Source organism: Protopterus annectens, chromosome 11.part0 (genome assembly GCF_019279795.1).
Source record: "Protopterus annectens isolate FY-2018-M chromosome 11.part0, PAN1.0, whole genome shotgun sequence".
NCBI classification, from domain to species: domain Eukaryota; kingdom Metazoa; phylum Chordata; order Ceratodontiformes; family Protopteridae; genus Protopterus; species Protopterus annectens.
The window spans coordinates 188,436,143-188,452,992 of NC_056745.1; the positions used below are offsets into that span (position 1 = coordinate 188,436,143).

A 16,850-nucleotide genomic window follows, 5' to 3' on the forward strand; every position below is an offset into this window, starting at 1 on the left:
GCCTATAAAGATAATAGATTGACAAGGCGACAAGGCAGATTTTTTGAAATTTATCGAAATGCCTAGAGCTTGGCAAGATTGGATGGTGAAGTCCCTGGATAGAAGAAGCTGATGTCTGGTGGTGGCGGTAAGGAGCCAGTCGTCCAAATATGGAAACACCTGGAATCCTTGACATCTCAAGTGAGCCGCGACCACTGCCATGCATTTGGTGAACACACGGGGGGCTGTAGTGAGACCACAGGGCAGGGCCCTGAACTGGTAGTGACTGGCTCCCAGCCTGAAGCGGAAATATCTCCTGGAGAGTCTGTTCATTTTGATGTGGTAGTACCCGTCCTGAAGATCTATCGAGCACATCCAATTGTCCTGACCCAAGAAGGGTAGAATGGACTGTAGCATGACCATCCGGAATTTTGTTTTCCTGACATACTTGATTAAGTAGCTGAGATCCAGTATGGGTCTCCAGTCCCCTGTTTTCTTTGGTACCAAAAAGAATTTGGAGTAGATTCCGGATCCTTGCTGGTCTGCCTGGACTGTAGCGTGACCATCCGGAATTTTGTTTTCCTGACATACTTGTTTAAATAGCTGAGATCCAGTATGGGTCTCCAGTCCCCTGTTTTCTTTGGTACCAAAAAGAATTTGGAGTAGATTCCGGATCCTTGCTGGTCTGCCGGGACTGATTGGATAGCTCTTTTTGATAGCAGCTTTGAAATTTCTAATGCTGCTTGTTCCCTTAGACCGGGTGGAACATCTGGAAGGGATCTTTTGGGTTGGGTTGGGATGTGAATAAATGGAATTTTGTAACCCTCGGATATGATAGACTGTACCCATTTGTCTTGAGTAAGGGAAAGCCAGGCTTTTGGGTACAGTGATAACCTTCCCCCGACTGCCTCCGAAGGTGGACAGCCGGGCAGCCCCTCAGGGATGCTGAAAGGGTTTGTCAGAGAACATTTCTCTGCTACCCTGGTTTTGCGGACCTCCTCTGCCTCTAGGGCGGCGTCTATTATTATTCCCCTCTGCCTCTAGAGGGAATCGGCCTGTCGTCAGATGAGACTCCCTGGGATTGTTTGCGGAACCACATCTTTCCTCCCCTTTGGGATAGGGTCTAGAAGGGGTAGAAAAACGGACTCCTACAGCAGAGAGAGTCTTACCTTCTACCTCGCACCTGGTCAATGTATCCTTCACCTGTGGACCAAACAAGGATGATCCATCAAAGGGAGAATTGGTGAAGGACGCCTTGAAAGGGTCCGCAAAGTTGCATAGCCGCATCCAGGCGTGGCGTCGTAAGGCAACACCTGTGCCTGCGGCTCTACTCGCCCCATCTGCTGCATATGAGACCAGCCACATGGAGGAGTTAACGATGGAATTCAGGGTTGCTAACTGGGAGTTCATTGTGTCTTTGAACCCCTCAGCTGTAGGATCCTTTATCAGTTCACCCATATCCTTGAGTAAATCTCTCTGGAGACGAGTGAAGTGGCATAAGTAGTTCAGCGACCGCATTGAAACGGTCGCTGATGAGAACATCCGCTTGCCGTACCTGTCCATGGTCCTTAATTTCCTTATTAGGAGGATGGACAGGAACCGAAGGATCAGCTAACTCCTTCTTTGTGGCCGCAGCCACCACCATGGCATCAACAGGGACACCTTTGGATAAAAAATCTTTGTCTCTGGGGGCAGTAATAAATTTGGATGGTCTCCTCGGGGTGGGTTCCACTGAGTCAGGAGCCGTCCAAGCCTTCCTTGCCACCACTTCCATAAGGGGGGTCAAAGGGAGGGGACACCCAGGAGGTAGAAGGGCGAGAGCCAAACGCCTCAAGATACACTGACTCATCCTCCGAAGGGTTAAGGGCTGGCCAGTTCCCCCTGTTTCAGGATCTCAAGGATGTCAGCAAAGGAGACATCCTCAGAGGGGGATCGAGGGGAACCTTCGGATTCCTCTAAGTCAGTGTCAGAGGTGATAGACTCAGGGGAGTCTGCTTCCTCTTGCACTGCCTCTTCCTTGGGGGATCTCCTGCAGGGTCAGGAGAGGCCTCGGAAGAGGAGGAAATTCCCAATGGGGAAACTTGAGGAGTTGGCTCTCTGCGGTCTAAGACAAGGGGGTGAGTAGAAATCACCGCAGGCACTGTAGATGGAGGGGCTGAAGGAGCTGACTGTGGGGCAGAACCTGGTTCTAGCACGCTCCACATGACCTCGAAGGCACCCCTGTCAGGCAAGGCCCGAGGCCCCCGCTCCGAAGAGACAAGGACCTCCCCCGGCACTGACAGGGACGGCTCCGAAGCCGATGTCGGAGCCGAACTCACCAACGCCGAAGCCCCGAGAGGGAGAGCGGGGTCGGACAAGGGTCCGATGCCACTCGCCCCCTCAGAGCCGACGGGGGAAGCCCGGCGCCAAGATCCCTCCAAGGAGGAGATCGGAGCAGACGACAGAGCCGAAATGGAAGGTATCTGATCCGACGCACCGACAGTCATGGCTCCGACAAGCCCTGGCTCTGAACTCAAAGGAGTCGGAGGAGGAATGTATTGGGGAACGGAAATAGCCACTGACTGGTGAGTTGGGCTATGCAGCATTTGGGCCAGTGCCTCGGACTTGAGAAGTCTACTCACTACCCTTTGCAAATCATGGCCAGATAATCTGGAAGACCGTGAGGAATGAGTTTTGTGACTTCGTTCCGAAAGAAGAGGGGATCCTGGCGCCGAATGCACGGATCCGATAGAGGGGGATCTGGACCTCTTCCTAGACTGTGGCTCCGATAAAAGTATCGGAGCCGACGGAGTTTTATCAGCCTCGGCTCCAGCCGGAGCCGAGGTAACAGTATGAGGCTTAGAAACATCAGCTCCAGCCAGAGCCGATGTCGAAGCCGACTTAGTCTTTCCAGCAGTCGACTCTGGAACTGGAGCAGACTGTTTGGAAGTTTTTGAAGGCTTCCCCGACACAGACTGAGTCGGGGGGCCTTCAGGCTTTAATAAGCCCCGCAAGATCAGTTTATTCTTGCGTTCCTGCAGGACTCTAGGGCTAAACCCATGACAAACAGCACAAGAGTCCTGCAGGTGCAAAGGCCCCAGGCAATACACACAAGAAGTGTGACCGTCTGTCTGTGACAGCACGAGTCACACTTCTTGAAGCCTGAGACCTTGTCTTTTGACATAGCAAAAAGGAGTGCCTGACACACACAAACACACTACAGACACACCCTTTACAGAAAACTATTAAAATAAATTATTAAGGCTAAAGCCACAAACACACACACACAAGCCCTTACAAAAAAGAACTAGTTTAGTCACTAAAGGACTAGGGAAGGGAAGGGGGCCGAAGGCCTACAAGATAAGGGAAGAATGGAAAAAGGGACTCGACAAACAGGGGTCGATATATCTAAATTTTTAATTAAACTAAAAAGTTATGGTATCAAAATTAAAAAGGGGTTTTAAGAAGTACCTAATAAGGTAAAAGTCTAACTCACTTGCCTGAGCTGGTAGAAAAGCACCTCGTCAGCTATAGCGGCAAACGAGATCGGAGTAGTTACCGCCTAGCATTTTGGGATATAGGGGAGCCTTGAGCCGGTGGAATTAGCTCTCGAGCTTTAGTATTGGCCGAGTCGGAACCGAGAATCGGCTCCTAACCCCATCCAGCAAGAATGAAGGTGAGATTGACAACTTAACATTAAATGTTTACTGTACAACAGCTTTGGAGAACCGAATTTCATCTGCAGCTCAGTAGTTTTCCTTGTTATGATGAAGTATGACTCCCAAAAGTCATTGGCTTTGTGGACAACAGTTGTATTGTGGTCCTGAGCACACAGATGTAACAGATTCATGTGAAGATGCACTTATCAAAACAAAATAATTCTTTCATTCTGACAACAGGTAGTGCGCAACTGTACTTTCCAGTTTTCACCCAAGAGATGCCAATGCTATTCTGGTGAAGAAATTGGCATTATCAATAAAATCCAAAGAAAAATATAGCTGTCCTAAATATGAAGAGAGCAAGAGAGAGACAATTATGACCCAGGAGACCACAGATCAATTATCAGATGATGCCATCCTTGGGGAGACAGGTGAGAGAAGAATCAAAAGGTCTGCTTGACTGTTCTTGGGGGGGGGGGGTAGCACTTGTCTGATTTTTTTCAAGCACCAGCAGTGATGCCAGTGCTGTGATACAGGCGAGTAAAGAGATTCACTACTACACAGTCGGAGGCATTTCACTCACAGCGCCATTACTTTCACCTACATACATGTCAGCCCAACACAAGTTTTTGGTCCGCTTTGTGCTTTAACCCAAAGCAGAACATGCTGCCTTGCACAGTATGTCCTACCTTGTCTTATGACCAAGGTATATAGATATTGTAAAATTAAAGAAACATTTGACTGATTATATATTATCACACGGGAAAGCAAGCACAAAAAAATATATATCAGACTTAATATATCATAGAACATTAAAGGATACCGCAGTTACTATACAATATTGTCACTTTTGGGAGGTTTAAAATACTCAATGTGTCCCCCCTCCCCGAACCACACTTATAGCAATGGTATTAATCCAATAAACAGACTGACAGGTGAGTAGTGTCATTTTTACTCAGGAAGGAAAAGCTAAAACTGGTGGAAGTTTAACAGTGGCTACAAATGGCCATTGTTTTTTTCATATTATACAGGGAACATATTTATATTATACACATTTTTGTTAGGACTCTGATGCATGGGTGATCACTTTTTTTTTTGGACACTCACAATACAGTACTCTTATTTGGTTGCATACTGACAGCAGAAAGCTCCTGTGCATTTCAAGGTAAAAAACATACCCTGTGTGACATCATTGCATTCAGTAACATTTGAATGCTTCATGTTGGCATTTTAATATTTTTAAAAAAGGTTTCACTGAATTTACAGATAATAGACAGCAAGCTTTCATACATATCAGGCAATACAGCCAAGTTCATCTTCCTGGTGATGCTGCATTTCTGCCACTGGAAAGGCAATACAACATGCTTAATTGTTTCAGTTTGTTTACAAGGTAGGTGTGCTAATCCATAGATCCTTTTCAGCTATGACCTGCACTCAAATAAAAGTATTGGTTAGTTACAAGACAGTAAAATACACAAGCAACAGGTACTTGTATATGTATATCCCTTCTACTATAAAGTTACAACTTTATGTACAAGTGAAATTTCAATAGAATTAAACAAACATCTGAAAGATCAGTGTACAAAGTGTTGTCCAATACCTTGCCCAATATTATGCATAGCTCCCACAAACAGAAATCCAGCAATGGTTTTGTCATCTATAATTAGATTATGTGTGTGTGTGTGTGTGTGTGTGTATATAAAGGGGGGGGGGGGTTTACAGGCAATAACACCTACTGACCAGACATCAAAGATAACAACACACCTGCAGAGTCCCACCTTGGGGTGACTTAATCACATAACGTGGGAAAAACTTCAGCAACTTTAAGTTTTTATTTTGTAATTACTCTATCAATTTATTGCCCATCTTGTATACTTGCTGCATTTTTATATATAGAAATGCATTGCACATAATATTATGTGTGTACTTAAGCTTTACTAGTACTGTAACAGTCCAGTGGCTAGGGTCGTGACTAAAACTGGCCTTTGGGCCAGCTTATCTACCTGGTTAATAAACTTAAAAAAAGGCACAGAAAGATCAAGAGAGATCCTCAGTAACATTCCGTATTACCAAACGTTGGGACGTCATTAATTCAATAAAATATCACCAAAATATTATACAAAGCCAAATGACAATCAAAACTGTCAAGTGCGCTCATTTTAAGTTCATGGTCATTATCGCATCGTCAGCGAGTGTGCTTTAAATATGCAACACTGTATCAATATACATTCAACGTATTACACAACATTTTCATTACAGTGACATAAGAGCCTACTAGGGCTCGGATAATGCAAAATCATTCTTTACAGCTAGATAGAGCAACTACCTCCATCCTGCAGTACATACAGACCAAGCACTGCACAAAAGCATAGCGAGTCAAAAGTGAAACACTAGAAGACGAGGCATAAGCAGAATTGTAAAGGCAGGAACACTTATGGGTGAAAAGCAGCAAGCTAATCGGCCATGACATGCAGGAACACTGATGGGTGAAAAGCAGCAAGCTAATCGGCCATGACATGCAGGAACACTGATGGGTGAAAAGCAGCAAGCTAATCGGCCATGACATGCAAGATCCAAGCATTACACACACACATACATACACAAAACACCCACCACCACCATAAAAAACACAGCTCAGAACAAATGGATCGCGTAGACAGTGTCTTGAATGCAAAAGACTGCAGGAGCGCAACCAAACTATAGCTTCCTATCTATCACTAGCAAACTCTCTTATAACGAAAACAATGCACACAAACTACTTGAAAGCGAAACCTGAAAAGCAACCATTTGTATGTACTGTCTTTCACGTTACAGCAGACAGTAATAAAGCTAGTATGAACCGCAGCTAGTAAACAAACGATTCGATTTCAGTGGAGTGCTACTACTTTCACAACTATTTCAGCTTAATGTTATATAAAAAGTTAACCAAAAATAAAAAATGAGATATTTGCATACATCTGAGTGACATATTGACAGGCACGTACTATATGAAATTACACAAAGACAAACACTACCTACCATTAAACTGTCTTTAACCATAACAATAAGACGGTTGCCTACTACTGGCCAAAAAGATATAGATTTTAACGATTAATCAGTCATTCCAGAATCATTTCCGTTTCAAGCATTTTTCGTATTTCCATTACTATTCCATTTCGTTTTGGTGTTTGAATTTTGGCGCTGGCACCCAAATTCCGATCACGTGACAACATAAACCCACTCATCATCATGAAAGCTTCGTTGTGCTCCTCCCTTATGCGTAGGCGAGGCCCAATAGAATGAAATAATGTATTGGTGTACACGGAAAAGGAATTTTGTTTTCGGTATACAGTATTGTTGATTTCGGAATATTGTTATATACACATTTTTTTGGAACGAGCTGTAAGGAAAGTTTTGAGAAGGTTTACGTTTTTGAAAATTTGTAGTGATACTGTTGTGATTAGTGAGCTTGCTGAATGTAACTCCCCCCGGGTTATTACCCTAATAATTACCTCTGAATGAAGCAACAGTTTGGTAAGTATTATGAACGTTGGGATCTGTATACATGTGTGTAAGCTGATTTTGTTTACACACATTTGCTTGTGACTACAGGTTTCTTGTTAGTATTGCTTTATGTATTTAACAGAATCTGTGTATTGTAAGTGGTTAAATTGTAATAATCTTAACTAATACCGTATAACGTGTTTGGAGAAATAAGCACCTTTGTGCTGTCTGGTGTAGTGGTGGCGTATTGTGGTAGTAAACAGGCACACGTTAGTCTGTGGGCTCCAGGAGGTGAATGACGTGTAGGTTGCAAAACTTACTGTCCTTCGTTAAAGTAATAGCTCAAGACACCTATCATTGGATTGTTTTCCTCTGAGGTTATTGCAAAGCTTGTTCACATAAAAGTTAAGGACCACTGGTAATTTGTTGAAATGTTGTAGAGTTTCGCTTAAAATGCTTAGTTTCATTTTGTTGTCCTGATTGATTTGGGTAATTTAGATAAATGAGTGGAGAGGTGGGATGTAGTCCTTCAAAGAATATGCTATCTAGATACCGTTTTGAAGGCATCACACTATTGATGGTCAGGAAGAAAAAAAAACGAAGCTATTGCTGTGTGGGACGGGACAGCGCACGAAAAAAACAGCTTTCTTACAGTTTCTGTTTGAAACTTTAAGACAGACTTGAGTGTCTATGACTGTCAGACAGAGGGTGTGATAACTGTCTGGATAAGGGACTCCTACTTTAAAAAAGAGACATTTTTTCTAGGACAGTCTGAGTCACAAATCCCTGTATGTAATCCAGATACTCTTTTGATGAACTGTAGTTTAGATATTTCTTAAATTAAATGCATGTGATGTGTGTTAAATCAGTATGCATGTAATAGCACAGTATCCCACTTGCCTTATGTTGCTCCTTTAAAAAACATAAGCTGACTGAAAATGTGAGTTGAGATGCAAGGCTTCATGCATACACTGTATGTCTCGGCATTTCATTGTGCAGAAACCTAATGTGCATCAGTGATTTATACTAGGACTTTTCTAGGTTACTCACTGTAACATTGTAGACCGCTGCATCTTTTATTTGCACAATTTGGTTCACCAGTGCACACACTCCATACTGTCCAACACTTAGGACAGCTTACAGCATATAGCCTACACAGTGCTAGCTGAATGTCTTAAAAGCCATTCTCTAGAAATACACACTCAAACCATTATATTTGGTTCACAAAATGTGACTTTCTTGAGGGAAGTATATGCTCATGAAAACATTAATCATCCTTGGCTAATATTGTATATAAAACTGTAAAATCTATGGCTAACAACCCACAGTACACTTATTGTTAAGTCTTTATTATTAAGCTAGTCCAACAAGAAACATCTGTATGTAATTATCACTTCTATAAATGTATGATTGTTTCACTTATGACTTGGGCAAACTGTATTGCCGTTTTCTCCGACCTTTTTTGCACCAAAGACCAGTATCAATGTAAGGCAATTTCCACTAATCGGCCATCTTGCAGCATGCATAATAAAGTAGATATTTATTTATTTGACATTTGTTTAATGAGGAGGCCAGACCCAGGGAGAAAAGCTCCAAAGTACAATAAAAAGACAATTGGCAATGTTTATGTCTTTCGGCTTTTCCCGGTTAGGGGTCGCCACAGCGGAACTCCGGTCCGCTAATGATTGGTAGTGGATTTTTACGTACCGGGTTACCAGTCCTGACGCACAAACTTCAATGAAGGCACGCCCCATTCACGTATGCCTCCACACAGAAGACGCTCTAGCTGAGAATCGAACGGGACGTTTTGCTATGAGGCGTTAATGCTACCGCAGCACCACCATCATGCGGTGGTGGTGCTGCGGTAGCGTTGTCGTCTCACAGACGTTGCCCGTTCGATTCTCAGAGCGTCTTCTGTGTGGCAACATGTGTGAATGGGCGTTCCTTCGTTGAAGGTTGTGCATTAGGCCCTGCAAGCCAGCACGTAAAACTCTACTGACAGTCATTAGTGGACCGGAGTTTCGCTGTGGCGACCCCTAACCGGGAAAAGCCGAAAGACACAAACAAATTACCAAAAAAAAAAAAAGTGTACAATCTGCTTAATAGCATAACATTGATCGGAGATATTGTACTTTAAGACCTCGCCTTGCATTTCGCGCAGAAGTTGGTGTGTCGCGAATGATTGATGACCAGGTCTGCATATGTAATGAGCCATTATTGACATGACATTCTAATCAGATGGTGAGAAGTAAATTAAATGCCTTTGGGAATAACTTTTATGGGAGTTGCAAAAAGAAGCGCAGAAGTAGTAAACCTGTCCTTGCAGTAGAGCTGAAGTGTTGTCCTTTACAGAAATATCAAGTTCATAACTTTACCGTTTGGAGTTTTACAATTTTTTTTTTGTCCCAGGATTCGCGGTGGTGCAGCGGTAGCGTTGTTGCCTCACAGCAAGAGGTTCTCCCATTCGATTCTCAGCTGGAGTGCAGGGAGTGCCTTCTGTGTGGAGTCTGCATGTCCTCCCCACGGTCGAGTGGTGTTCCAAAAGACCTGCGTGAATGGGCGTACCTTCATTGAAGGTTGGGCATCGAGCTGGCAACTCGGCACCCTAAAAATCTACTGCCAATCATTAGTGGGCTGGAGTTCCGCTGTGGCGACCCCTAAGTGGGAAAAGCCGAAAGACAAACAACAACAACAACAAGTTTTTTCTCCTCATTTGTATGCAGAGAACAAAGAGCTCTTTTTTCGAGTGTCTGGCAGTGCTTTGGAATGTAAGTCAAGTCAGTAGGAATGTCACGACAGTAGGACACTTTAATTTGCCGAGCTAAAAGCCATATTTTTCATATGTAACAGTATGCAAGATGTTCTAGTGTTGCTAATGTTTCTTGGGGAAAGTTTCTTCAGTGTTCTTTGTCACAAAAATAGTATGGTGTAACTGCTACCGGAATGTAAATCGTTCCAGTTGCGTGTGTATTACAACTTTTGTATTTGCTGTGGTAGAAAAATACGTTTTATTGCAGTGTTTTTTTAATGGCTAACTAGGTTTTGTAATTTTAATTACATTTTGTGATTTAATTACATTTTGTGACAAAGGATTGGGTTGGCTTTTACCATATACACACACTGAACTGTAACAAAGTAAAATGTTTTCATTTGGTTAACTTATAATCTTTGGTGTGTTCTGTATTTTCCTTAATAGCACTAGTCTGCTGTAAACATCCTTCCATTGGCGATCTTAATATTTGTAAGTATTTCTGTGTAGTTAATTTTGCCTTTTTCATTGCAAAATTCATCTTGATTAGAGCTTTTGAATGACCTTTATGTAGTGATGCGTGTAAAGCGATGTTAGGTTTGAAAGTTATTGTCTAAAATAGACATATGCTAGTATCGCTATTGAGGGAATGCATATTCATTAGTGCCCGGTTACAAAATAGCACGGGGCAGGTTTTGGGCAGGGCTTGCTACTGCGCATCTGGTGAGGCCCTCAAGTACAATATCGCCCATTGATCTACTATGGTTGAGAGGTAAGTAAATCTAATGGCAACCTTACTGATTTTGTTTTTAAGAGCAGTATTTAACATCTGTCCCTATTATTTGACTCTGTCCAGCATATCTCTCAGCTGTACAGATTTTCACAGAATGTCCAGATTTTTGCCTCATATTTTTGGTCTTTTTCTCATAAAATTGTCTTTTTTTTTTTTCTGGCAAATCCCTGGCAGATCATTGAGGGTGAAGTCAGAAAATGACAGTTGAGTTTCATACTTCATACCCTTCAGAAAACAAAACAAAAACACATCGGCCAAAGGGCCTATGTAAGCCTAGCCAACAAGGTTCCCTGGCTTTCGCCACCCAAGAAAGTTATTTTCCTGTGCCCCTGTCTAGCAGAGCCACAGAGGTGAATTTCTTATTTGTCATCCACTCATCAAGATTTTTCTTGAAGAGTGCTAATGAGGAGCTCTGCTTGACATAGATGGGTAGCTTGTTCCAGAGTATGGGAAGTCTCTGGGACAGGAATCTATCCCTCCAGCATGTTCTGTTTATTGTGGTGACAAGGTTTAGGTCCCTAGAGCGTGCATCTCGGAGGGATTGGGATTTCTTTGGTGTATAATACAGGGAAAAGCCGAAAGACAAACAACAACAACAAGTGTTTTCTCCTCATTTGTATGCAGAGAACAAAGAGCTCTTTTTTTCGAGTGTCTGGCAGTGCTTTGGAATGTAATGCCCAACAGCTCTGGGTTTGGCATAGCTTTGTATGTTGGGCAAAGATCACTTCGGAGTAGGTGATTATGCTATGGAGTACAGCTGGAGTTTTTTGAGATGGTCAGCATAGGGCATCTGTTTCAGTCCAGTAATCCTCTGTGAGGTACTTCTGTGGCCTTTTCAGCTATTGCAGATGTCTTGTGAGGTATATTCCAAAAGGGGTGTTGTACTCTATAATGGGTCTAATGAGAGACGAGTAGAGGGGAGCAATGACTTCCTTTTTTTCCTGGACGAGAACCCTTTCGTAATGAGGTGTACCACGTAGAAGGATTTCCTGACTACTGTGGTTATGTAATTATCAAAGGAGAGACTACTGTCCACCCGAGTCCCAAGGTCTCATCTCAAATTCTGCATTAAGTAGACTGCCGCCTATGCGGTAGTTAATGGGTACAGAGTTTTTACCAAAGAGGATGACAATGCACTTTTTGTCATTGAGCTTGAGGCCATGGCTCTGACACCAGGCATCTATCTCATTGAGGCCCTTCTGTAGGATGTCCACATCATTTGGGGACTCTACTATGGCACCTAATCTGCAGTCATCTGCGAACTTTGTTAGCCAGAGACCTTCTGTGTTAGCCTGTACTTCAGAGAAGTAGATACCAAACAGGAGAAGACCCAGGGCTGAACCCCGTGGTACTCAACTATTCACTGGTTTGAAGTCAGATTTGGAGTCTGCATCTTTTACAGTGTGGTTTCTGTCAGTGAGCCAGTTAGCAACCCATCTTGTGACATAGGGATGTATACCCAGTTTAGTGAGTTTATCTATAATTCCAGGATGGGGGTGGTGTTGAAAGCCTTGGCGAGGTCAGGATAGGCTGTGTGAACCACCTTACCCTCGTCTTATGGCTTTGGTGACTGTTTCAAATAAGTTGATCAGGTTCAGGAGGCATGATCTGCCTTTCACAAACCCAAAATGAGTGGGGTCCAGAGTGGAGGTTACCAATGTGTTTGTTTATGAGTTCCATGATGATATGTTTCATGGCCTTACAGACCAGGCTCGTCAGGTTAATAGGGCAATAGTTCTGGGGTCCGTGGTGGCTCCCCCTTTTGTGAAGTGGGATAACCATTGCTGTGCGCCATTCAGTGTGCACAAATCCTAATGTGAGGCTATGATTGAACATGGTGCATAAGTGGGGAGCCAGTTCGTTCTGAAGTTCGTGTAAAATGCATCCTGGGATGTTGTCCTGTCCCATGGATGCTGTGTTCTTGGCTTTAGAGAATGGAATTTTTACCTGCGTAGTTGTGATTACAGGGACTCTGTATTCTTCCGGTGTAGATATGGGTCCTTTGGGGGGGTGAGAGGGGGGGGGTAAAGTTAGCACTGAACCTATCGGCCAGGATGTTGGCAATATAATGCTTTGCGGTTGTCCTTGGAATCCATGGCAATCTTGTTTTCGTAGCTAACTTTGGAGGATTTTGTGAGAGATCTTAGCTTCTTACGGAGACTGACCAGGGAGCTCCTCCACTCATGGGATTTTTCTCTTGCAACAGTTTCTTCCTTCTGTTGTAGAGTTTGTTTGTAGCAGGGGACCATCGGATTGACTTCCTTTTTTTGGAGGATACCATCTTGGTTCTGTTAGGGATAACAGGAGTGCTTAAAGTGCATTTGCGTAGGATTCAGCAGTCATAACTGTACTGTCAATCTGTATGGGTGTTGTGAAGTTATCCACTTCTGTCTTGAGAAGCATGAAGTTGGCTTTGGAGAAAATTTTTTACAGTGGTTTCCTTAATGGGGGGTGGGGGCAAGATGTGGCTATCTATGGTGATTTAGCTTATGGTCTGATGGAGTTAACTTCAGGTGTGGAACACCGGTCACTCATGTTGGTAATGACTAGGTCTAGGATATTGTTGCCCCTGGTGGGGGTGTGGATAAGTTGATCCAGGGCATTGGAGTTTATGAATTTTAGAAGGCGTTGAGCGAAGGAGTTGGTACATGAGTAGTTTTCCCAGTTAATGGTGGGGTAGTTGAAATTGCCCATTATTATGGTGGTTGGTTGAACCGTAATATTTTCCAGTATATCAAGAAAAGAGGAGTGAGAATCCTGAGGCATGGTGAGGGATCTGTAGCAAGCTACAATTTGGATTGCAATTTTCCACAGAGGTAGTTGCACTTGGATGCATTATGTTGGGCAACTAGCCTGGAGGTGTGGATATCTTTAATGAATATGGACACACCTCTGCCTTTGGTGTTCCGGTCCAGTTTAGATGACTGAAAGGTGTGGTATGAGTTATAGCCTGCTAATGCAGGGGTGCCCTCTGAAGCCGTGGACCAGGTCTCAGTCACTGCACAGATATCGATGATCTCCATTTTAAGGAGTGGCTCAAGTGAGTGCATTTTGAGGTTTAAACTTCTAGCATTGAGTAGCATTACCCTCAGATTTTGCTTGCCTGTACCTGTTACGGTGGTGAATTTGTCATATAAACCTTGCCTAGAAAGGTACTATACGGGTGGCAAGAGCCTTAGCCAGTAGCCGGAATCCCAGGGGCGACAAGTGCAGGCCATCTCTGGCAAAGCATCATGGCCTGTCTACCATGTTGTCCCAGGCCGACAGATACTGGATCCCCTTAGAATGACACCAGAAGCTTAGCCAATTCTTGAAGTCAATCATTTTGTCTTTGTACTGCGGTATCATTCTGGGCGATGGCGGGATGCTACTCAGGGCTAGGGTCACACCTGCTTGGACTACAAGATCGGAGAGCTCTTCCATGTCTCTTCATGTATTCCAGGGAGGTGTGTCTCAGGTCATTCACACCAACATGGTCAATGACCAACTCCTATTTCTACTTGTTGTGGAATGACCTGAGTGCGTGGGTTATGTGGCGGATCCTGGCACCCGACAGGCAGCTGACAGTAACCTCCTTGTTTAGCCTGGTGAGTGGAACATCAGTGTGCCTGACTATAGAGTCACCTATGACTAGTGTGTTGGGTATGTTGTTTTGTCTTGTGGGCTGTGGTTGAGTGGCACACTGAGTCTGTGGGCTATGTGTCATTTGGGTTGTGTTGGGGGGATGGAGGTTGCTAGTGTTACTGCTTTGGAGGTCTCTGTTGCTTGGGTAGATAAAGAGCCTCCGCAAATGTTTTTGTGTTTCTCTGTGTGGAGTTTGGTGGTGTAGGCTTAGTGGGACTTTGTGATGAGTGTGGTGTGGTGCAAGCATTTACCTTTTCCCTTTGACTGTCAAGTTCAGTCTTGGTTGGAGAGAGCTTTGCCTCTAGTTTGGCTAGATCTCTCACAGGTTGTAGTGTTGGGTGGTAGGAGGAGATGGTTGTCTGTGTACATGAAGCAATTGCTACATTGCCCCAAGATGCCCAGATGCCCAGATTCATCAAGTAAACAGGAGAGAACACCAGGAGCTGTCCCTTGGACATGCCTGGATAAACATTATTTTCCTCTAGACAAGTGAGGAAAGTACAAGGCTGTTTTCCTCTAAGCAAATGAGTAAGATAAGTACAAAAACTGTTTTCCTCTAAGTAATGAGGAAGGATGAGTGCTGTAGCAATTTGTAGCTTATTTAGTCCTTACAAAAAATTCTGAACCAGTGGTGAGCAAATTCAAGTGTTAAAACTAAGAATCTGGCCAGTTCCAAGGGAAAAACAGAAGAACAAGCTTTATGGCACCGGGAATAGTTTAACCCTAGCTAAGCAGTGCTGTGCAATGTGCAAATGCAGGTTTTTAACTCAAAGTTGGAAGGGATAGAAATCGGCCCAAAACGGTCAATAAGCTTAATTTCAGAGCTGGAAACCACTCCTCTTGCGACGGGTTGCTCAATGCCTACCACTCTTACTGATGAGCAGAAAGACTTCCCACTACCACAACAAGGTCTGAACAACTCTGATGCAAACTAAAGTCCTGAAACTAGCAGATCTGTGATCTGGACTGTTCTAGTATAGGAAAGGGCGGGAAACGAGCAGTGCAGATAGTATGTATTTATTTTTATGAAATTAAACAAAAAAAAAAGCAATTTAAACAGCAAATATGCACAGAAAAGGCTGTCGCACTTGTGTGTGATATCTAGAGTAGTAAATACAGTTTAAATTATTAACTTTAAACAGAAAAATCAAAGTGCACACACAGTAAAACGATTTAACAGTCAAATGCAGCAGTAATAACAGAACCACAGTAAAAATTACTTAAAGTGCGATAAGCAAAAAACAGTCCAGAGAAAGCCAAAAAGATACTTGGTATCAGGAGAAAGTCTCTCCTTCTTGTTTCTGGTGCTATCGTAGTCTGCAGGACGCCCAAACGGATCTGCCAGGCTAAAACCTATAAATAGCCCTTGCAGGTCTTGAACGTAGGACCCTGCACACCATAGTCAAAGCAATTTACCAGTAAGCCACCTCAGCCGGTTCTATAAAGCATCCCTAGTTTTTGATGAGTTTTTCTTTTGCAGTTTTGTATATGCAGGTTGAATTTAAAATTGTCATCCCTAATAATTTGATACGAGAAGTAACTTCAGTGGTTGTATTATCAAGAGAGAGAGCTTTTAAATTTTGTTTGTTCGTGGGAGAGGGATTTGGGTAAAAAAAAAGCAGTAGTTTGTGTTTTTAGGGTTGAGCATGAGATGTGAGTTAGAAACCCATGTTTCAGTTGCTGTTAAACCTTCCTGAATAATTTTTTGGAGGTGTGCCATGCTGTCAAATGTGAAAATGAGTGTAGTCATCTGCGTGCTATATTAGGGAAGCCTGTTGTGTGGATGTTTGAAGGGCATTTTGTGAGAATGTTGAAGAGGAGGGGACAAGGGGTAGAGCCTTGTGGTATACTGGTGGTGACTGGGGGTTATGGAGAGAGGGTGATGTGCCATTGTACTGACACCCACTGAATAGATGGCTTTTAAATCCTAGAATGGTTTGCTGAGAGAGACATAATGAGGACATTTGAAGTAGAAGTTTGCTGTGACAAACTGTCAAAGGCTTTAGACAAGTTTATTTGCTCCCCCAGTATTTCTCTGAGAACTCTGTAGAGAATTTTTAAAATGTGGCTATTTGCGCACAAAAAAAAAAAAGGTTTCTGGTTACTTCTTTCTTCCACACCTCCAACACTTGCCGTCTACCTGAGGAAATATTCTTTGAAGGTCTGGGATATAAAAATATCTTTGCAGAAATCTTAAGCTTACTTGATTTTGTTGCATACTTGGACACGCACACACTCCTATCCTCCCATTGTTCCCTTATCCATTGCTTTTCCAGTATCTTTTCCTAATATTGTGTAACCTCTGATAAATTCTTAGTTGTCATGCAGTATACCCTTGATATTGGTCCCTGATAGGGAAAGAGGTCTCTGATGTGCAGTCCAAACATCATCTTAGTTCCATGCCACTCCATTACCTTTCCCTCTGTAGTTATTTGCTCCCATTGCTGTGGTTCCTTTTCCAGTTTTCTCCAGTACATTCCATCCCCTTCTTGCCTATTCTCTGAACCCCAACTTGCAGTCATCCTTATTGGCAAAATCTCTTTTCTCCATTTCCATGTTGGATTAGTTCTTAGAATACTTTCTG

At 43.3% G+C, this 16,850-nt stretch overlaps 2 protein-coding genes across 4 annotated transcripts in view; one reads left to right on the forward strand and one right to left on the reverse strand.

Annotated features, from left to right (window-relative positions):
* Nucleotides 1-6,798, reverse strand: part of FOXM1 (forkhead box M1) — a gene marked incomplete in the record, with an annotated part of 465,907 nt that extends 459,109 nt beyond the window's left edge. Inside the window, 1 exon segment of the mRNA XM_044087601.1 lies at nt 6,636-6,798.
* An 81-nt stretch (nt 6,799-6,879) lies between these two features.
* Nucleotides 6,880-16,850, forward strand: part of RHNO1 (RAD9-HUS1-RAD1 interacting nuclear orphan 1) — a 31,894-nt gene continuing 21,923 nt past the window's right edge. For 2 of the 3 annotated variants that reach the window (XM_044087603.1, XR_006366942.1), the window contains exon 1: nt 6,882-7,130. The gene's annotated coding sequence lies outside the window, so the exon portion shown is untranslated. Of the gene's footprint in view, nt 7,131-10,296; nt 10,342-16,850 lie in introns of all 3 variants that reach the window. The other variant, XM_044087604.1, reaches the window with a different exon arrangement.